Below are 23,472 nucleotides of genomic sequence, written 5' to 3'. Positions count from 1 at the left end.
GCAAGTAGCTCCAAAATAAGTTACTGTGAAAAGCCCCTAGTCACCACATTCTGGCACCTGTTCGGGGAGGCTGGTACGGGAATGGTCTTTTCCTGGAAATTTTCAGCCCAATCCTGGATAATGTCCAGGATTGCTGCATTTGGACATGGACTGTGTTGGTCGTTCTGAGTTAGTGTGTTTAACACTCCTCCAATTGAGGCAGTGTGCTTATCACTCGTTTGGCTCTGTTTCTTATTTCTATGCTCTGGAATCGCCAGGTGCCGTAAGAGACAACGTCACAAGTGCTAAGGTCAAGTTCAAGTCAATAAAGTCATACACCGAGTAGTAAGTCCAAAATAATTAGAGTTTATTATAAGAATTATAATAAATACTCATGCACACGCGAAAAGACTAACTTACTTCTACTATTAAACGACTAATACTTATCTAAATAGGGACAAGCAAGGTCAGGGAACAAGGCCTTTGTTCCTTTCTGGTCTGTAACTTCTGTTTGCTAATAGTCGGCAAGAGTACAAGCAATGCCTGGGTGACGTAGCGATCTTCGTTTTGGCATTTACTTATCGATGGCTGCTGCTCAACAGCTGGTGTAAAAGACAGGATCTGGAGGCTGGAGTGGGAGGCCGGAGACAGGAGGCAACAGGAGACAGCAGGAGCCGGAGACAAAACAGGCCAAACAATGTGCGGGACCTTCTTTTTATAGGTCCCCAGAGGTCCGTGCCCCTTGGGGCGGGCTCTCTCACCTGCTGGGGATCGATTGGGTTTTTCCCAATCGATATGATTCGAACCCCCCTATCCTAGGGTCGTTCCTTGATGGCTGGGGCGGGTCTTGGTTGGATCTTCAGGTATAGACAGGGCGGGAAACTTCCGAACTCTATTTTTGTTTTTAATGGACAACTACAATCCACGTGTTTATTCTGAGACACAACAATGAATAAAAGTGAATCAGTGCTCAGCAGATTCGAACATCCCACACCTCCGGTTTGTTCTTATTGAGAACCCCGTCCTCAATTGAAATTTTTGCTCTAAGAATTAGAACACCGCCTCCTGTGAATATGGTAGCAACACCTCCAAGATCTGATCTGGAACAGAATCACAGAATAATGCAATGTCCCCTCGTGACAGACCCTTCTAGTTAGGGAAACAGGTGATCCCTATCCGCCCTGTCTATACCTATCATAATCTTGTGCACCTCGATCAGATCACCCCTCAGTCATCTCTGTTCCTGGGAGAGAAAGAAAAACGAACCTCTCTTCATATCTTAAAAGCAAGCAAGCAACAGCCTGCTGATTCACCTCCGCACCCCATTCAGTGCAGTAACATATTTCATATGACGTGTTGACCAGAATTGCACACGGTACTCCAGCTATGGCCTCACCAACATTCTATACAACTCCAACATGACCTGTCTGCTTTTGTAATCCATGCCCCGATTGATAAAGACAAATATCTTAGATGCCTTTTCCAGCACCCTATTAACCTGACCTTCAGCCTTCAGAGATCTATGGACAAACACTCCAAGGTCCCTTTGTTCCTCAGGACTTCCCAGTGTCAGGCCATTCACATTAATCCTATAATAATATAATATTCTTATTGTCACTAAATAGGCTTATATTAGCACTGGAATGAAGTTACTGCGAAAATGCCCTAACAAATGGATCACATCTCATTTTCAGCGTTAAATTCCATCAGCCACTTTTCTGCCCATTTGACCATCCCGTCTACATCTTCCTGCAACTCAAGACACTCAACCTCACTGTAAGCTTGATACTCAGTGAAAGGATTTCACCCTCCTCTCGGAATCTGATCACCGCCTCAATCCTAACATTCAGCTTGGGTGGGCAGACAAGACAACTTCCTTCCCGCAGCCCCCCCAGCACAGACTGGATAATATCGCAAACTCCTATCCTGCTATTGTCACATTGCTCCCCCACCTTGTTCTCTTCACAAAACTCCAGGAATCTCCGACCAAATCTTCAGACCTTTGATTCTCTCTTCAAACGACATCTTGTCCCTGATTATGTCCATCCTAGGAAGAGGGGCTTGACATTACGAGTTTCTCTGCAGACATCCGGTTGCTGTTGATGGACCAAAAGAGGCCTCAAACCTGAAAGGGTTTCAGGCCTGTGAGCATGTCTCCAATCAACAGTGCATTCAGTACCTCTAGAGTAGATAACAATGGAGAGAAGGTTGAGAAATTTCAGCGTCACAATTCTCTGGACATAGAGGATTCAAAATAAAACATTATTGAAAATACTGAACAGATCCTCTGAGAGCAGGACTTAAGTCAAAGGGGAAAATCCAATGGATTTCTAGTGGAAAGATTTAACAACTGGATGATGGCAGCTGAAATTAGTCCTTGCGTTACAATCTCTGTAGATATTCTACTGAATTGAAACCTGCAAATGGCATACTTTTCGACTAGAAATCCAACACATTTCCCACTGTTATGGAAGTTGTCAATCGCACAGATGGTCAAACGGAATAAGGCTCGGCTGGGATTTTAATCCATATTTTTCTGTAGGGAACATACACTTCAACGGTCTAAGATACAGAGTGTGTGGATGTTCAGCTAATCACAAGGGAATGCTGGAAATACTTTACTGATCTGTAGTATCTGTGAAAAGAGAAATAGTTAACATTTCACATCCTGACCTTTCATTCCAATGACTTGTTTCTCTCTCCACAGAAACTGCCGGATCAGCTGAATATTTCCACCATTTTCTGTCTTTGTTTCAGATTTGCAGCATCCACAGTATTTTGCTGTTGTGCCAAAGGACAATGAGTTGCCTTTCCTGCCCTCAGAGTTATTGCAGGTCTCTCTGGCTATGGCTGTCGCTGATTCGGCCAAACATTTACAGTCTAACATTAATTGTCCGTGAGAATGGGCGGTGGGGTGATTCTGGAACCGCTGCAAGTCCATATGGTGTATGTACACACACAGTGCTGTTAGGGAGGGTTCCAGGTTTGGATGGTGCCTCGCGGAGGAAAAGTCAATGTCAGGAGTGGGATTCGAACCCTAACCTCCAGAGGAGACTGCGACCTTCACTCGGCCATCCTGAAGTATTCGAAAGGTTCGGTGCGATTGGGCCGAAATCGGGTGCTCTTTCCGAGGGTCCGGTACCGACTCGATGGGCCGAATGGCCTCCTTCTGCACTGGAGGCATTCTCTGATTATTTAAACAGGGTGTAAATGGCAACACAAGGACACAAGGACAAGTTAAGGTCGCAGACCCGAGTAAGTGTCCTATGTAATGACACATAGAACATGAAAAATAATTAGATAAATAGATTTATTGTGGACTGGTGCCATCTGCTGGCTGAACGGGAGCCGTTCGACACGGACACTTTCATTCAGAAGCGTTTTAAATTGGACTGAAATAACGTACGCAATGGAAGTATTTGTAACGGAACAGTTTATAAAACTAATCTAACGAAACAAAAGGACAGCGACCCAATCAGTGAGCGATGGTGGTATAGTGGTGAGCATAGCTGCCTTCCAAGCAGTTGACCCGGGTTCGATTCCCGGCCATCGCAATAACAAATTCCAAACTTTTCCGCCCCTTCGTTAGTTTCAAACTGAGGAAGAGAAACAGTTTCTCACTCAGAATTTATGCCCAATTAGGGAGGGGAGTGAAATAAGTAACTTTCTCATCATTTTTAACGGGGTTTCAATATGGACAGTGTTCCACTATTCACCCACAAGCCGTCAAACAACAGCTAAAAGTCACAGCTTTTTCACCATCCTCATGATGTGGACGAAACACACAACAGACACGTTACAGACGAGGATGGGATTTGAAGCCACGTGTACAGAGCACAATGGATTATTGTGCATCACCTTTACTGCATGGCCCTTTGATATCCCTCAATCGAACGACTTTGCGTTTCTTTTGCACAGTTGGGTGTAAATAAAACATGAATCTACGAGGAGAAGCACTTAGAACTTAGAACAGTACAGCACAGAACAGGCCCTTCATGTTGTGCCGAGCAATGAATCACCCTACTCAAACTCACATATCCACCCTACACCCGTAACCCAACAACTCCCCCTTAACCTTACTTTTTAGGACACTACGGGCAATTTAGCATGGCCAATCCACCTAACCCGCACATCTTTGGACTGTGGGAGGAAACCGGAGCACCCGGAGGAAACCCACGCACACACGGGGAGGACGTGCAGACTCCGCACAGACAGTGACCCAGCCGGGAATCGAACCTGGGACCCTGGAGCTGTGAAGCATTGATGCTAACCACTATGCTACCGTGCTGCCCTTATGCTACCGTGCTGCCCTTACTGCTCAACAGTTGGGCTTGTGGCGCAACGGTAGCGCGTCTGACTCCAGATCAGAAGGTTGCGTGTTCAAATCACGTCAGGCTCACGGTGTTCCAGGAATTTCTCTCTCTGTGGTGATGTTCTGGAAATGACTCCGATCTAAACCGCAATGCTGGCAATTTTTTCCGGCTGTATTAGATTTACCCGCTCAGTTTATATTTTTGAGCAGTTTCATTAAATATCAGGGGACTCGGCTAGTTCAGTCGATAGAGCATGGGACTCCACATCCCAGTGGCGAGGGTTCAAGCCGCATGTTGGGCGTTTCCATATTATTATCTGAGAATATTGAACCAACTGTTTGGGCAGCATGGTAACACAGTGGTTAGCACAGTTGCTTCACGCCCCCAGGTTCGATTCCTGCCTTGCACACCGTGAAATCGATATCACTCTCCATGGGTGAGACCAGAACTACTGGTCAGTTAAAAACAAGGATGTTGCCCTTTTCGGACGGAGATGATGCAATTTCTCACTGTCAGAGAGTTGTACGTCTTTGGAACTCTCCCTCAGAAGGCGGCAGAAGCGGGACATTGATTATTTTTAAGGGGGAGATGGGGAAATTCTTGTTCAGCAACTGCTCAAAGGTTTATCGGACTTACATACAACCATTCCATTCAGCCAGTTACCTGGGTGCACAAGCACTGGGTGCGGATTTTTATTTGATATTTCAGTTCCACACCATGGTGAAACGGGTTTTAACATATCGCTTTCATTTCTTCACGTGTTCTGCACTGAAATATTCGCTGCAATACCTTCACTGGAGCGCCACCTTCCTCCCGATTTCAGTCAATGACACCATCCGGGCTACTCCGGAGTTTTGAACCCGGGACCTCTCACATTTTATCACAGCTGAGAATCAATGTCAATGTCAGGAGTGGGGTTCGAACCCTCGCCTCCAGAGGAGACTGTGACCTGATGTATCCAAACGGATCGGAGGGGATTGCGCCGAGTTAGGGTGCGCTTTCCAAGGGTCAGTGCAGACTGGTTGGGCCGAATGGTCTCCTGCACTGGAGGGATTCTATAATTACTTAAACAGGGTGTAAACGGCAGCATCAGGACACAAGGACAAGGTGAGGTCTCAGGCCAGAGCAAGAGTCCTAAATACATTTATTGTGGACTGGTGCCTCCTCCTGGCTGAACCGGAGCCGTCCGACACGGACACTTTCATTCGGGAACATTTTTAATTGGAGTGAAATAACATAAACATAGAAAGAAGTTTGATAAAACAATTTATCAAACTAATGCAAAGCATCAAAAGGACGTAACATTTGACAGTAAGTGATGCGGGAATACTTGTGAGCATCGCTGCCTTCCAAGCAGTTGATGCGGGTTCGATTACCGGCCATCGCAATAATAATTTGATTCGAAGCGTTTGCGTGATTCCGTGGGTTTCGAACTGAGGAAGAAAGCCTGGAGAAAGGACTTGTTTTCACGGCTGAGCGGCCGTTTCTGGAAAGACAAAATCTGCCAGCAGTGCCCCAGATGAAGCTGGCGGCTGTTTTGGAGCTTCTGAAGCCGCATTTTTCATGGTGCCAAACTGCTGCCTAAAGCTGGTGTCGTGATTTAAATCGATTATCAGACAGAGGATTATTAATATCAGTATAGATATTTGTGCAAGACAATTCACTCCTCAGGCCAGTTGAACTCGGAATCTAAACTCCATCCTAGTTCCGGATACACTACACCAATCATCAGGTGACCCTCAATAAGTGGGCCCAACGCGGAGACGCAGGAAATGGATCAACAACGGGGATGGATTCAGACCCGCAGATGCAAAGCACAATGGATTAGTAGCGCATCACCCATCACCTCTCGGCCAACTCGCCATGTAACCTGACTTCACCAAACCACCTCATGGACTTTTAACATCCACAATAACTAACGGAAGAAGGTTGTCCTTATACATTGGTCCTGATGTGCAGCCAGATGTGAAATGTTGGAAATATCGTTTCTGCCAGCAAATGACATTTCCATCATATCAGCTGAAGGATTGTTGTGAATGGACTGATGGGAAACACTTCAACACCATGTCCAACATGTTTCTACACATTGTAAACAAAACACCGCGGAAAGACTGAAAGATACAAACATTTGATCGCATCATGATGAACATCACTCAGACGCCTTCAAAATCCGGTCAATGTCGGAATTATTACGATTCTAATTTATTATCCAGAGAATCCCTGCAGGGCATTCGGCCTCTTGAATCTGCACCGAACTTCCGAAAGTGCACTCGCCTTGGGCCCACTCCTCCGCTTCTCCCGCTAACCCCGCACTTGCTCATGACGAAGCCACCTAACCTACACATCGTTAGACTGTGGGAGGAAACAGGAGGACCCAGAAAAAAAACCACGTAGACACGGGAACAACGTGCAACTCCACACTGATCGTCACGGAAGCTGGAATCCAACTATTATGAAAGGCCAACTGACAGGATGAATTGTTCAACCTCCGCATGAGTTTGGTGAGTGGGAAAATCAATGACCGATGAATGTATAATTTATAAAAATGTGAGGGAGCAAAATCTGGAAGTGAGATTATCATCTGAATGTCCATGAATAGGAGAGGGGAATGTGCAACGAGACCTGAGTGTCCTCGTATACCTGTGGCTGAGGGTAAGCTTGCAGGTGGAGCAGGCATTGAAGGAAGCCAACAGTATGTTGGCCTTGATCACGATAGGATTTCAGTGCAGGAGCAGGAATGTCTTGGGCCAATTATACAGGGCTTTGTGAGACCACGTCTGGAAAATCGTGTGTACATTTGGTCTCCTTTTCTGAGAAAGGGTGTTGTTTCTGTTGGGGGAGCGCAGAGAAGGTACAGCAGACTGATTCTTGGGATTAAAGGTCTGACGTATGTAGAGTGATTGACCGGTTGCGAGCGTATTCGCTGGCATTCAGAAGAATGAAGGGGGTCTCACAGAAAGCAACCGAATTCCAAAATGACTGGGTAGAGGAGATGCAGGAAAAATGTTCCTGATGACGGGATGTTGAGAACCAGGGGTCAGAATCTGAGGATATGGGGTAGACCGTGTTGGATGGAGAAGAGTATAAATGCCTACGCAGTTTGGTCAGGTTGGAATTTGCTCCCACAGGAATTTGTTAAGGCAAAACCACTATATTTTCAATAAACAGTTTGACAAAGCACGTGGGGTGAATGCAATCAGCAATACGGGAGGGAAGGCGGGGGAAGGAGGGATCAGCCTATTGAGTTGGATGATCAGCCATGATCACAATGAATGGCAGAGAAGGCTCGAAGAGCAGAATGGCTTCTTCTTTCTCCTATTGTTTATGTTTCTATGATTGGCGAAGAGCAACTTGAAGGCTGCGAGGCGGGCGATTCTAAAACCAGCCTGGAACCACTCCAGGAAGTTGTTGCATTCAAGCGATCAACGGAGCCCCGGGGTTTATGTGAGGAGGGGTTGAATCTTCGTGGAAAATGACCATTGGATTTGGAGAGAAGCCTTGAGATACTCGAAGATCTCAGTTCTCTACACGCACAATTCCACTGATTAAATAGTTTGGGAACAACATCACTTCATTGGAAATATATTAGAAATTCATTTTTCTTTTGAAATTCAGCAGCACAACACTTCCCAGTCTGGAAGAAAATTAAAATGATGAATCGAGTAATTAGAGCACAGAGAGAGACCTGTGCAGGCCGAATGGTCACGTGATGACACAACTAAAATGATCAGGTGTCTGGACTCCGGCAGTTCTCCTCCGGATCGCGGTCACAGCACAAGCCAGGAGGAGCTGCTCAATTGTTAAATCAGTTACTTTTTATTCCAACTCCTTGGTTGCCAGTCATTCAGAGACGAGCATTGCTACATGGTGTCAGGAGTGGGCAGTATGGCAGAAGTATTCCAGCGCATCAACCTCCTTGTATCACAGAATCGTAGAATCTCCAGCGCGGAAGAACATTCGGCCCAACGAGTCACCACTGACCCTCGCAATGAGTACCGCAGCTACTCTGCTCAAGAAGAGATTTAATAGACATTGTGACCCCCCCCAGCCCGGCTAGCTCGGTCGGTAGAGCTTGGGACTCTTAATCTCAGGGTCGTGGGTTCGAGCCCCACGTTGAGTGCTTCCATTATTATCTGAAAAGATTGATGCTGAATGAACTGTATCATTACAAGAATGCAAGGTTATGTCGCTGGACTGGGAATCCAGAGGTCTGAACTAACCCTTGGTGACAAGGTTTAATAAATCTGGAATTGAAATTTCGTCTCAGCAATGGCGCAGAAAGGTTCTGCTTCAGACGACAACTGGGAACACATTCCCCAGGGAATGATTTGACACAACCACAGAGAAGATCTGTCACCGGCAGAGTCACGGTTCCGGCAGAGAGAACAGTTACAAAGCAGCGGGAACAGTTACACAACAGAGAGCACAGTGACACAGCAGAGAGCATATTTACACAGCAGAGAGCACAGTTACACGGCAGCGAGCACAGTAACACAGCAGAGAGCACAGTGCCACAGCAGCGGGAACAGTTACACAGCAGAGAGCACAGTGACACAGCAGCGGGAACAGTTACACAGCAGAGTGCACGGTTACACAGCAGAGAGCACGGTTACACAGCAGAGAGCACAGTTACGCAACAGAGAGCACGGTTACACAGCAGGATAAACATTTACAGACAGGGCCTTTAAGTGTGCCGCAGAAAACACATTTCCTAAATAACCAGTATTCTCCATCTCGGCACCTTTTCTGTGTGTCACTGTGTGTGTCCTGATAGTCTCTTCCTGCTTTTCTGTGTGTCTTTCTCTGTTATAGCCGTGCTGATGTTATGTATTAATCTCACTTTTCCCAAACAGTAATTGTGATTGATAGATACGGAAAGATTTCCACAGTGACATTCAGCACCACTGCCTGATAGAGACTGAATCCCACCCTCACATACAGTACCAGACATTGACTCATAATGGAAGAATCCAGCTCTCACAAACTCTGCCAGAGACTGAGGTGCAGAGTGTTCCTTCCAGTCGGGAACACTACCTGTGATTTACAGATACAGAGCAAATTTCAGTCAGGTGAGTGGCAGAGTTTGATGGGTACGACATGTATTCCACAATCACCTTCTCTGCGCCACATAACCAGATGCAGTGGGCACTCGGTGTCTGTTGGTTTAACAAGGGTTTTACACAAGAACGGGAACACATTTACACAAGATCAGGGTATAAGACGTAGGAGCAGGAGTAGGTCATTCAGCCCATCGACTATTTCAATGAGATCATGGTTGATCTGATATGATATGACGTGTTGTGATGTCGTTTGGTGACACGTTGTCACAGTGGCTACCTCACAGCGCCAGCCATCCAGGTTCAATTCCAGCCTTTCATCACTGACTGTGTGGAGTTTTCACTTTCTCTCCGTGTCTGTGTTTCCTCCGGGTTCCTCCGGGTGCTGCGATTTTCTCGCACAGTCCAAATGTGTGCGGGTTCTACGTGTCTACGTGTTCAATGCTAAATTGCCCCTTAGTGCTCAGAAAGTTGGGTGGCGTTGCAGGGATGTGGTGGGGTCATAGGGACTCTTTCAGAGTGTCGGTGTAGAGTCGATGGGCCGAATTGCCTGCTTTTGCATTTCAATGATTTAATGATAATCCTCATGTCCATTTTCCTGGCTTTTTATCTCTAGATTTTATGATGAACCTTTAAAACCAACATTCCAACCAAGCCTCAGGTACCAGTAAGTCCTCAATGGTCGTTAATTTCCCTTCTGTCAATCATTCGATCAGTCTGAGGGAAGTCACATCCCGGATATAACATACGTTTATCCAGTTCTAAAGTAAATTAAGTCGCTTTAGTCCCTGATGACCAGCGGCTGCTTTCCCTTTGAGGGTGAGATCTGACTGGTGGTGATTTAACCTGAGAATCACCATACCTCAGGCGAGGGGCAAAAGTGTGAAGGCAGGGGTTTTCATGATTCAGTTCTATTATAACAGTGTGATCAGAATCTCATTTACCTGGTTTTCTCTCTGTTAATATTGTCTCACGGTGAGGCAAACCTCACCGATTGGATGGACGAGTGATCGTTCTTCAGTCTTGTCACGGACGGCCCCGCTGAATATTAATGCACTTGCTGAAAACCATACCTTTCAACCAGGAATAGTCTGATCCTGACACAATAATTTATCTTTAATCTGCTCCAAGTATACTTTCAAGACTCGCCGAAAGAATATAATCTCCGTTTCCTGGGGAATGAAGCCAGGCAGGACAAGATACCCGTAACTCAATGATCAGACAATGTTTATCGTGAAGTGTGTGTTCCAATGATCGATGGATTCCTCTGTGAAGCCGGGAGGGTTTGATTTTGCTGTCAAATGATGGCTGATTCCAGCCTTTCATCGGGGGCTTTTCACACTGTGTGGAAATATCTTGGACATAATATTGAAGTGTTTCACATCAGTCCATTCACAAATGTCCCTGAATGTGATGGGAATACATTTTACTGACGAAAACTGCATTTCCAACATTGAACACCGGGCTGAAGAGAAAGAGGCGGATATTTTCCATCAATTCATGGATGCAAAATGAATTAAGACTTTTTGACGCATGCACTCGTGGGTTGAGATGCCGAGTGTTTAAGGCGATGGACTGCTAATCCATTGTGCTCTGTACGCGTGCGTTCGAATCCCATCTTCGTCGATTTTTCATCCGCTGTTTGCTCGGAAGTGGGACTCATTTTTCCAAGATGGGTCTGCAATAACTGACGTGACAATCCAGTCCAAGTTGTCAGGCCAGCTTGCATCGAGTTGTGTTGGAAAAGCGAGAGTTCAAAATTCAGTCTTGTTCTGTTTGAGATGAATTGATCGGGCAGTGAGACAGGAACCACTTTGATTTGATTTATTGTCACATGTACTGAAGTGCAGTGAAAAGTATTTTTCTGCTACCAAGGGAACATACACATTACATACATAGCAGGCAAAAAAAGAATAATCGACAGAGTGCATTGACAACTGGTACATCGACAAACAGTGATTGGTTACAGTGCGGAACAAGTGGCCAAACAAAGCAAATCCATGAGCAAGAGCATCATAGGGCGTCGCGAATAGTGTTCTTACAGGGAACAGATCAGTCCGAGGGAGAGTTGTTGAGGAGTCTAGTAGTTGTGGGGAAGAAGCTGTTCCTATGTCTGGATGTGCGGGTCTTCAGACTTCTGTACCTTCTGCTTGATGCAATAGTCTGTAAAAAGTCAAAACCTGGGTGGGAGGGGCTCTGATAATTCTGTCTGCTGTCCTGCGGCAGCGGGAGTTGTCGGCAGAAAAACAGTGCGGCTGCAAGCTTGTGTGATGCTTTGGGCTGACTTCACCGCACTGCAGTTTCTTGCGACTTTGGGCCGAGCAGTTGCCCTACCAGGTTGTGAGGCAGCCGGATAGGATGCTCTCTATGGCACATCTGTGGAAGTTTGTGAGAGTCGATGCAGACATGACTAATGTCTTCTCCTTCCGTAGGAGGAAGAGACGATGTTGGGCTTTCTTGACTGTTGCATCAACGTGAGTGGACCAGGACAGACTGTTGGTGATGGTGACCCCCAAAATTGTAATGCGATCGACCACCTCCACTTCGGAGCCTTTGCTGTCGACGGGTGTGCGTGTTGTGCAACGCTTGATGATCAGTTCCTTGATCTTTCCGACATTTAGGGAAAGGCTGTTTTAGGTACACTATGCAACCAAGTGATTTATCTACCTTCTGTATCTGATTCGTCATTAGTTGCGAAATGACCTACCACAGTGGTATCATCCGCAATCTTATAGATTGAGTTGGAGTTAAATCCTGCCACACAGGATATGCCTCCATATTCAGCGGGTCCGTCCATGACAAGACTGAAGAACAATCACTCATCTATCCAATCAGTGAGGTTTGCCTCACTGTGAGACAATATTAACAAAGAGAAAACCAGATTAATTAGATTCAGATCACATGGTTATAATATAACTGAATCATGAAAACCCCGCCTTCTCACAATTCCCGTTCCAGCCTCCCCAAACAGGCGCCGGAATGTGGCAACTCGTGGTTTTTCACAGTAAATTCATTGAAGCCTACTTGTGACAATAAGCGATTATTATTATTGCTAATATTGCTCCTCGCCTGAGGTATGGTGATCCTCAAGTTAAATCACCACCAGTCAGATCTCACCCTCAAAGAGGAAAGCAGCCGATGGTCATCAGGGACTAAAGCGACTTAATTTACTTCAGAACTGGATCAATGTATGACATCTTCAGGATGTGACTTCCCTCAGACTGACCAAATGATTGACAGCAGGGTCAATTCTGCAAGGCCGCTCCACATACCCCGCACACATTTGGACTGTGCGAGGAAATCACAGCACCTGGAGGAAACCCACACAGACACGGAGAGACAGCGGAAACTCCACACAGTCAGTGACCAAAGGCTGGAATTGAACCCGGATGGCTGGCGCTGTGAGGTAGCCACTGTGACAACGTGCCACCGTATGAGATCATAACACGTCATATCATATGTGATCAGCCATGATCTCATTGAAATACGGAGCATATTCGATGGGCTGAATGCCCTACTTCTGCTCATACCTCTTATACCCTGATATTGTGTAAATGTGTTGCGGTTCTTGTGTGAAACTCTTGTTAAAAGAACATCTGGACCACAGACACCGACTGCCGACTGCAGCTGGTTATGTAGCGCAGAGAAGGTGATTGTGGAATACATGTCGTACCCATCAAACTCTGCTACTCACCTGACTGAGATTTGCTCTGTATCTGTAAATCACAGGTAGTGTTCGGGAGTGGAGGGAACACTCTGCACCTCTGTCTCTGGAACAGTTTGTGAGAGCTGATTCCTTCATTATGAGTCAATGTCTGGTACTGAATGTGAGGGTGGGATTCAGTCTCTATCAGACAGTGGTGCTGAATGTCAGTGTTGAAATCTTTCTGTACCTATCAATAACAATTACTGTTTGGGAAAAGTGACGTTAATACGTAACATCAGCACGTCTGTAGCAGACAGAGAAAGGCACAGAGAAAAGCAGGAAGAGACTATCCGAACATACACACCTATTTATTCTCCCCGTGTCTGCGTGGGTTATATCCGGGTGCTCCGTTTTCCTCCCACAGTCGAAAGATGTGCAGGTTAGGTGTATTGGCCATGATAAATTGTCCCTTCGTGTCCAAAAGGTTAGGAAAGGTGGTTGGGTTGCGGGGATGGGGTGGAAGTGAGGGCTTGGGTGGGTTGGTGCAGTCTCGATGGGCCGGATGGCCTCCTTCTGCACTGTATGTTCTATGATACAATGACACACAGAAAAGGTGCAGTGCAAACCAGCAAGATACTGAGATGGAAAAACTGGTTATTTAGGAAAATGTGTTTTCTGCTGCACACAGAGAGGCCCTGTTTATAAATGTATTCCCTGCTGTGTAACTGAGCTCTCTGCTGTGTAACTGAGCTCTCTGCTGTGTAACTGAGCTCTCTGCTGTGTAACTGAGCTCTCTGCTGTGTAACTGAGCTCCCTGCTGTGTAACTGAGCTCTCTGCTGTGTAACTGAGCTCTCTGCTGTGTAACTGAGCTCTCTGCTGTGTAACTGAGCTCACTGCTGTGTAACTGAGCTCCCTGCTGTGTAACTGAGCTCTCTGCTGTGTAACCGAGCTCTCTGCTGTGTAACTGAGCTCTCTGCTGTGTAACTGAGCTCCCTGCTGTGTAACTGAGCTTTCTGCTGTGTAACTGAGCTTCTGCTGTGTAACTGAGCTCTCTACTGTGTAACTGTTGTCTCTGTTGTGTAACTGAGCTCTCTACTGTGTAACTGTTGCCTCTGTTGTGTAACTGAGCTCTCTGTTGTGTAACTGAGCTCCCTGTTGTGTAACTGAGCTCTCTGCTGTGTAACTTCTCTCTGTCGTGGAACCGTGACTCTGTCGGTGACACATCTTCACTGTGGTTGTATCAAATCACTCCCTGTTGTGTAATGTGTTCACAGTTGTTGAAATATGATCCGTCTCAAGAAGAACATTTCTGCACCATTGCTGAGACGAAATTTCAATTCCAGATTTATTAAATCATGTCACGAAAGATTCGTTCAGACTTCTAGATTCCCAGTCCAGCGACATAACCATTGTGTTTCTGTTATGAAGACAGTTCATTCAGCGTCAATATTTTCAGATAATAATATGGAAGCACCCAATGTGGGGCTCGAATTGACGACCGGGAAATTACCGACTGAGCTAATAATTGATTAGCTGCCTCTGGCTTGTGCTCTGACCGCAGTCCGGGAAAAACTGCTGGAATCCAGACACGTGATCATGTCATCAGGTCATCATGTTGGATTGGATTGGATTTGTTTATTGTCACGTGTACCGAGGTGCAGTGAAAAGTATTTTTCTACAAGCAGCTCAACAGATCATTCCGTACATGGGAAGAAAAGGGAATTAAACAAAATTCAAGAAAATACATAATAGGGAAACACAAGATATACAATGCAACTACATAAGCATTGGCATCGGATGAAGCATACAGGGTGTAGTATTAATGAGGGCAGTCAATAAGAGGGTCATTTAGGAGTCTGGTGACAGTGGGGAAGAAGCTGTTTTTGAGTCTGTTCGTACGTGTTCTCAGATTTCTATATCTCCTTCCCGATGGAAGAAGTTGGAAAAGTAGGTAGCCGGGTGGGAGGGATCCTTGATTATGCTGCTCGCTTTCTCCCGGCAGCGGGAGGTGTAGATGGTGTCAATGGATGGGAGGCAGGTTCGTGTGATGTACTGGGCGGTATTCACGACTCTCTGAAGTCCCTTGCGATCCTTGGCCGAGCAGTTGCCATACCAGGCTGTGATGCAGCCCGATAGGATGCTTTCTATGGTGCATCTGTAAATGTTGGTAAGGGTTAATGCGGACATGGCGAATTTTCTTACTTTCCTGAGGAAGTATAGGCGCTGTTGTGCTTTCTTGGTGATAGCGTCGACGTGAGTGGACCAGGACAGATTTTTGGTGATGTGCACCCCATGGAATTTGAAACTGCTAACCATCTCCACCTCGGCCCCGTTGATGCTGACAGGAGTGTGTACAGTACTTTGCTTCCTGAAGTCAATGACCAGCTCCTGAGTTTTGTGACCGTTCGGCCTGCACAGGTTTCCCTCTGTGCTGTAATTTCTACATTTCATAATTTTAATTTTCTTCCAGACTGGAAAGTGTGGTCCTGTTCCATTTGAATTTCTAATATATTTCCAATGTAGTCCATATTGTGACACAAACTATTTAATCAGTGGAATTGTGCGTTTAGGGAGCTGATATTTTCGAGTCTCTCAAGGCGTCTCTACAAATTAAATGGTCATTTTCCACGAACATTCAACCCCTCCTGACATAAATCCCGGGGCCCCTTTGATCTTCCCTGCAGTGCCATGCAACATCTCCCCGGAGTGATTCCAGGCTGGTTTTAGAATGTGTTCTATCGACCAAATTGCTAATGAATGACCCATTTTTTACAGCTGCGATGGCCGAGTGGTTAAGGCGTTGGACTTGAAATCCAATGGGGTTTCCCCGCGCAGGTTCGAACCCTGCTCGCAGCGACTGTGATTTGGAATGTTTGGTCAACTCCCCCCACAAGCCGTTCACCAGATAAGAACTCAGAGCTTCCGTTTTCAAGTCTTATCGAGTTCAGTCAGATATTTAATTTTTTTTTGGAAGCTGAGCGAATTATCAAGATGAATAATCAAAACAACAATCTATAAATAGTAACGTTTTCTGCAATGTTTGGAAGCATAAGCAGCAACGGCAGCGAATAGAAACGTGGTTTGGTTTCATTCAGCTGAATTTATTTCTGTGTAAAAAGATCGTGGCAGAAATGGAACATATTTTCTCTCCCTATCTGTTTGTTTGTTTCTTTCCCTCTCCCTCACTCACTGTTTTTGTGCTTCTCCGGGGACTGATTGGATACACAGTGAAACTCAGCCCCATCTCACCCCAACTCTTTGGACCGATAGTTCCTGGTGATGGACGGTCCTGAATCAGTGGAAGAATCGACAAACTATTCCATCCTTGGCTCTGTAAGAAGTTCCATTCCTGGTTGTGAGGTGGCTCTGAGATAAAGAGATCGAGAGAGAACGAGATGACTGCAGTCTGACTCTTCCTCTGAAAACCAGTTAGTGCGCATTTGTAAAAAGTGGGTGTGTCTGAGACCAGGAGAGAAGCAGATCATGGGACTGTGATTGATTTTATTGAGCCGAACCTTGAAAAGTGAAGGAGACTTCTAACCAATCAGTGCCTGTCTGAGAACTGGCAAGGAATTACGGCTGACATTGAAACGGTTCGTAGTGAATTGTTACAGCAAATCGAATCTTTATGAGGTGTTGGTATATTGTTTTCAGAGACACTGTCATAGTTTCTTAAAATATGATTTGTGCTTGATTTTGTTTTGTTCAGTAATTTGGGGAATCTATTTGGAGCGGGTGCAGTTGGTCAATAACTGGCAAGAAAGTTCCGAATTCTATTTGTGTTTTGAATGGACAGCTACAATCGACTTGTTTATTCCAGGGCACAACAATGAATAAAGTGAATCAGTGCTGAGCAGTTTCTAACGTCCCCCACCTCCAGTTTATTCTTATTGAGAAACCCGTCCTCGATGGAAGATTTTTTGCTTTAAGAATGAGACCACCGCCTCCTGGGAATACAGGAGCGATTCCTCGAGGACCTGAGCTGTAAACGTGAAATTCAGTGAAAGGATTTCACACTCCGCACGGAATCTGATCACCACCTCAACCCCAACATTCAGCTTCGGTGGGCAGACAAGACAATTTTCTTCCCGTAGCCCCCCAGCACAGACTGGATAATATCCCAAACTCGTATCCCACTATTATCACATTGTTCTGCAACATCGCTCTCTTCCCAAAACTCGAGGAATCTCACCCCAAATCCTCAAACCTTTTATTCTGTATTCAAACAACATTTTGTCCCCTGATTAAGTTCATCCTGGGAAGAGAGGTTCGGTATTCCGAGTTCCTCTGCAGATATCCGGTTGTTGTTCAATGACCAAAAGAGGCCTAAAACCTGAAAGAAAGCCCCTCTCACAGCCCTGTGAACATGTCTCCATTAGACGGTGTAGTCAATACCTGCAGAGTAGGTGACAATGGAGAGAAGTGTGAGGAATTCAGTGCCAACATTCGGTGCAAAAAGAGGTTTCAAAACAAATTATTATTTTAAATACTGAACAGATCTTGTGGGAGCAGGACTCAAGTCAAAGGGGAAAATCCAGTTGATTTCTCGTCGAAAGTTTTAACCATTGGACTGAATTCAGTCCTTTTGTTGATATGTCTGTAAATTATCCACTGGAAAATGAAGAACAAATTAAACCTGCAATTCTGGAACAAATACCGATTTTACGCTGTTATATTATTGGGGAGAATTAAAGAACAAAGAGATCGAGGGTGACAGGTTCGGAGCTCCTTGAAGATGGAGTCGCAGGGGGACAGGGTGTTGAAGAACCCATTCAGCATGCTAGGTTTTATTGGTCAGAATATTGAGTAAAGGAATTGGGACGTCTTGTTGAAGTTGTACACGACATTGGTAAGGGCGCAAATGGAATAATATGTTGAATTCTCGTCACCCTATTATAAGAAGTATATTGCTAAATTAGAAATAGTGCAGAAGAGATTTACGGGGATGCTACCAGGACTTGATATTCTGAGGTGTAAGGAGAGGCTGGATAGGCTTGGACTTTTGCCCTGGAGCGTAGGAGGCATAGAGGGGATCTGATAGAGGTCTATAAAATAATGAGGAGCATAGATCAGGCAGATAGTCAACATATTTTCCCAGAGGTAGAGGAGCCGAGAAATAGAGGACATAGATTTAAGGTGAGAGGGAGAGATGCCAAAGAGACCAGAGGGGATTTATTTTCACACATTGGGTGGTGAGCTTCTGGAACGGGCAGCCAGAGGCAGTGGTAGAGGCGGTATAATGTTTTCCTTTAAAAATCAGTTAGCTATTTATCTGGGCAGGGTGGATACAGAGGAATACAGATCAAACGTGGGCAAGTGGGACGAGCTTAGTGATAGAAATATGGCGGCATGGACAAATTGGGCAGAAGGGCGTGTTTCCTGCTGTAAAAATCGATGACTCTGACTCTATGGAGGAAGTGTTCAATCACACAGATCAGGTTAAACGCAGTAACACTCTGCTGGGATTGATCTCAGCTACAGAGTGTGAGGATGTTCAGCTGAACAAAACGGAATGCCTGAAATATTTGACGGATCTGTGGTTTCTGTGACAAGAGAAATAGTTAACATTTCAGATCCTGAACTTTCAGTGGAACGACCTGTTCCTCTCTCCACAGAAGCTGCCGGATCAGCTGAATATTTGCAGCATTTTCTGTCTTTGTTTCAGATTTGCAGCATCTGCAGTATTTTGCTTTTGGGCCAAAGGACAATGAGTTGCCTTTCCTGCCCTCGGGGTTATTGCAGGTCTCTCTGGCTGTGATTATCGCTGATTATCCATCTTTGGGATCTTTATTAATCAATAAGACTGCCGTTTGTGGAGGGTTTCTGAAATCCTGTCAGGGAGCTGGAGTTAAAATACACGAAGCCCTTACTCAATATAAATGTCGGGCAGAACAGTCTCAAGGTGCACAACGACCAGCCCAGTCTGTTTGTTCCTGTGAATACAACAGGATATAAACAGGGACAGCTGCAAACACATGTTGCATTTCAATCATAAAGTCATCGAATCATACAGCACAGAAATGGCCCTTCAGCCAATCGGATCTGTGCCGGTCAAAAACAACAACCGAACCATTCTCATCCCATTCCCCAGCACTTGGTACATAGCCTCGTGTACCCTGGGATCGCAAGTGCCCATCTAAACACGTCTTAGATATTATGAGGGTCTCTGCTCCACCACCCTTTCAGGCAGCGAGTTCCAAACTCCCGCCTCCCTCGAGGTAAAGATGTTTTCCAATAAAAGGTTTCACAAGAAACGCCTCTGCAGTCAGGAGCTGAAAAGGGAGAGATGACCCCTCTGTCATCTTGTACTCTGTGCCGCTATTAATAAAGTCATTACACTGTTTGACTTATAAACGACTCTTCCAACCTGCCGTGTCACCTTCAATGATTTGTACACATGTCCATCCATTTCTCGCTGTTCCTGCACTCTTTTTTTGTCAATAGACACTTTATTTTATATTGTCTACTTCTGTTCTTCGTACAAAAATAAATAACATCATTACTTGTTTGCTACATGTCCTCCAATTGCACCAACCTGTCTGTGTCCTTTCGGAGATCTACTGGAATTTCTGCAGTGCTTTTCACAACCACAGGGCGGCCCAAAACATTTCCAGACAATTAAGTACTTTTGAAATGTAGTCACTGTGCGAATTACTGAACTTTTGAACTGCCTGTTGGACAACTACAGAAATCCCCATGTGGGGATGGAAGCTGGCTGTAGGTGTGGCTCTGTGGCGCAAAGGATAGCGCGTTGGACTTCTAGTCGCTGTCGTGTTCAGACATTCAAAGGTTGTGGGTTCGAATCCCACCAGAGTTGGTTTTTAGGCGAGAAATCAGGAGTAGGTTTATCAATGTTCCCAGATAAGTGAAACTGCGGCCCCGAACTTCCTTCGAAAAGGTGGCTCCAATCACTCTCCACTTTCCCATCAGAGCAAGGTCACAGAAGAAAACTCATCACATTCTCAGAACAAACATTCAGACACAAATAAAATCTTTGAAAGCTGTTGACCAGAGTCAGTCTGTTCCCTCTTCAGACAGATTGCAAACTGGGCATATACATCAGCGGGAAGTGTGCAGTCAACTTCCCAGACTGTTTCTGACAGGCAGCTCCAAACAAGAATGATGTGAATCTGCACCACAGAATCCTAACACCACCACGTTTGTCACAGTCGTAATGAAAAGATAATCTTGCAGCTTTCGATAAGACAGTGGAGGATGGTGTGAAGTTCAGAACAAGGGGGTTAGAGTCTGAGGATATGGGATAGACCGTGTTGGACGGGAAAGAGTGTAAATTTCTTCACCCACACAGTGGTCAGTCTGTGGAATTTGCTCCCACAAGTTGTTGAGGCAAAACCATTGTATGTTTACACGAAACAATTCGATAAAGCACGTGGGGCGCAGGTGATCAAATAATATTGGGGGAGGGGAGGCGGGATCAGCCTATTGAGTTGGATGATCAGCCATGATCCAACTGAATGGCAGAGCAGGCTCGAAGGTCCGAACTGCCTCCTTTTGCACCTATTGTGTATGTTTCTATGATTGGCGAGGAGCAGCCTCAAGCCGGCGAGGCGGGAGATGCCGCTGATCTTCATCAGAACAGACAGTAAGACGGAACAATGATCATAAACAGACAGTGAGAGAATACAACACAATAAACACAGGGAGCAACAATGGGAAATAACAAATCCACTCGCTTGGAATGTTCAAAGTCGTTTGGAATTGTCAATACACCGAATGATTAGGAGATAAAATTGGAATTCCCGCCATTTTAGCATCTGGGAGAGAAAGGAGAAACGGAGACAACAATGTAGGAAGGGAGAAAAGAAAGGATGGAACTGTTCCCTTGTACTTGGGTCACTGCTGGTCCACAGTTTGTAGCATCTCACCGATTAAAATCAAAAGGAAATAAAACTCTATCATTCGTGTATTTAATCAGATTCGGATTCATTTTGAACTCTAAAGGCTAAAGTATTTCTCACTCACTCAATATAGTGAGATATTTGAGAATAAATTGACCCCACAGGATAATGTTGTTTCTGCTCTCCGGTTATTTGTTTTTCTTGTTCCTCTTCCATTCGGTGTAAATCCACAGAAAGTAAAGAAGGAAAGGATGGGGCGAATATTCTGTTTCCTTTCATGATTCTCTTTTGATCTTCACTTCACCGAATATAATCAATGTGTAAATGTGGAAATATGGCAGCATTAACATTTAATCTTCGACAGGATGTCTTGTGGCGCACGATAGCGCTTCTGAATGCCGATCCGAAGGCTGCGTGTTAAACCACGTCAGCCTCACAGAGTTGTCATGCATGTTCATGGATTTTATATCTAGATAAGTTCATTGTGTGGGCAAGTTCTGAAAATCACACAAAGATAGGGAGTGAAGTATGTTGTGAAGAGGACAGAAGCAGCTTACAGACGGATACAGAGAGGTTGAGTGAGTGACAGAAACCTGGCAGCTCCAAAGCAATGTGTAAAAAGCGCAGGGTTTCGCTTTGACAGGTAGAGTAAAAATAAACAGAACTTTACTTCCATGCCCAACGGCTGCAGAATTACCAGGGATCCCGGTTTTCTACTGTATGAATCACGGAAACTGAGTCTGTCAGTACAACAAGTAAGTAAGAAGTTCAGTAGAATTCTTCCTACATTACGAGAGGAATTGAACATAAAGGAAAGAATGTTATTCTTGATTTATACGGCGAATTGGTGAAACACGATCACAGAATTAGAGAATCGCTACAACGCAGAAATAGGTCATTTGGACAATCGTGTTTGCACCGTCCATCCAAACAAGCAATATGACTTAGTGCCATTCCCTGCCTTTTCCCCGTACCTCTACATTGCTTCTATTTATGTAATCACCTAATGCCCTCTTGAATGCTTCACATCAACCAGTCAGTGCATTCCAAACCCCAACCACTCGATGTGCAAAAGTGTTTCCTTATCAAACATCACATCTGCTTCCTTTGCAAATCCCCTGAAATCTGTGCCCTCTCGTTCTTGCTCTATTTACCTTGGGGAACTGATTCTCTCTATTTACTCCGCCTAGCCCCCTCATCATTTTGAACATCTCGATCGAATCTACCCTCAGCCTTATTCTGTCCATGGGGAACATTCCCAAAATCTCCAATCTATCGTCAGAAATTGAACCATTCCTGTAAACCTCTTCTGCACGCCCCCAATGCGTTCACAGCCTTCCTATATTATGGCTCCTAGAACAGTGCAGAATATTCCATCTGATGTCTAACTTCTGCCTTGTACCAATTCAGCATAGCCTCCTTGCTCTTGTTCTCTTTTCCACTGGTAATAAAGCCCAGAATAAGATTTGCTTTATTTCCTGCTCTCTCCACCTGTCCTGCTACCTTCAATGATCTATACACATATACACCCCGTTCCCTCTGCTCCTTTATCCCTTAAGTATTTTACATTTCCCTACCAAAATGCATCATCTCACACATCTCCACATTGAAAATCAGCTTTTGTCGTTTGAAGTTCTCGACTGTCCTCGTCTCAGTTCACAATATTTCCAAGTTTTGTAACATCCCCAAACTTTGAACCTGTTCCCTGTACACCATGATCCAGCACATTGTTATATATCAGGGATAGCAAATGTTCCAATAGGAACCCAGGTGGAACACGAAAAACCATCTTCCAATCCGAAAAGTCTCTACTGACCATTTCATTCTGTTTCTTCTTCTGCAACCACATTTATATCCATATTGCTACTGTCCCTTTTATTCCAGGAGTAATAACATTTCGCTAATTCGGTGCAGTTTTTGTCTCCTTATTGAGGGAAAGATGTAAATCCATTGGAGACGGTTCAAGGACGTTCCGGATTGGTCACAGGAATGAGCGGGTTTTCTATTGAGGAAAGGTTAGACAGACTGCACTTGTTTCCAGTGGAGATGTGTAGAGCGACAGTTGATCTGATTGAAGTCCATCAGATTTTGAATGGTCTTGATAAGGTGGACGAGGAAAGGATGCCTCTGCTTGTGGGTGAGAACAGAACTACTGGGCAGTGAAAAACAAGGATGTCGCCCTTTACGGACGGAGATGTGGAAATTTCTCACTCTCAGAGATTTGGGTAACTTTGGATCTCTGCCTCAGGAGGAGGCGGAAGTGGGTCGATGATTTTTGTAAGATGTGGCGATGGAGAGATTCTAGTTTAGCAAATAAATCAAAGGTTTATCGGGCTAACATTGCATTGCAGTAGGGGCTGGTTTAGCACAGTGGGTTAAACAGCTGGCTTGCAATGCAGAGCAAGGCCAGCAGCGCGAGTTCCCGAACCAGCTCCCCGAACGGGCGCCAGAATGTGGCGACTAGGGGATTTTCAACGAGAGCCCGATGCAAGAATCATGCCCCCAGACCACCGAGCCAACCGGTGGGCAGCATCCCACTGAAACCATCTTATCATTGCCTCCCAAAGCTGATTGCATCATTCAATGCGCTTCGCAATTCCTCTTCAATTGGGGTTGG

General features: G+C 45.3%; 5 non-coding genes across 5 annotated transcripts; all 5 read left to right on the top strand.

The window, feature by feature from the left end:
* Positions 1-3,461: 3,461 nt before the first annotated feature.
* On the top strand, positions 3,462-3,533 carry trnag-ucc. The gene has a single exon. It is a non-coding gene; the product is annotated as a tRNA-Gly (tRNA).
* Positions 3,534-4,306: 773 nt separating this feature from the next.
* Positions 4,307-4,378, top strand: trnaw-cca. The gene has a single exon. It is a non-coding gene; the product is annotated as a tRNA-Trp (tRNA).
* Positions 4,379-8,339: 3,961 nt separating this feature from the next.
* Positions 8,340-8,412, top strand: trnak-cuu. The gene has a single exon. It is a non-coding gene; the product is annotated as a tRNA-Lys (tRNA).
* Positions 8,413-15,770: 7,358 nt separating this feature from the next.
* On the top strand, positions 15,771-15,852 carry trnas-uga. Its single transcript has one exon. It is a non-coding gene; the product is annotated as a tRNA-Ser (tRNA).
* Positions 15,853-19,721: 3,869 nt separating this feature from the next.
* On the top strand, positions 19,722-19,813 carry trnar-ucu. The gene is given in 2 exon segments: positions 19,722-19,758; positions 19,778-19,813. It is a non-coding gene; the product is annotated as a tRNA-Arg (tRNA).
* The last annotated feature ends 3,659 nt before the right edge of the window (positions 19,814-23,472 follow it).

The sequence above is a fragment of the Scyliorhinus canicula genome, chromosome 31 (genome assembly GCF_902713615.1).
Source record: "Scyliorhinus canicula chromosome 31, sScyCan1.1, whole genome shotgun sequence".
NCBI lineage: Eukaryota > Metazoa > Chordata > Chondrichthyes > Carcharhiniformes > Scyliorhinidae > Scyliorhinus > Scyliorhinus canicula.
Note: the sequence above shows the minus strand (reverse complement) of the source record. Positions and strands in the feature narration are given on the sequence as shown.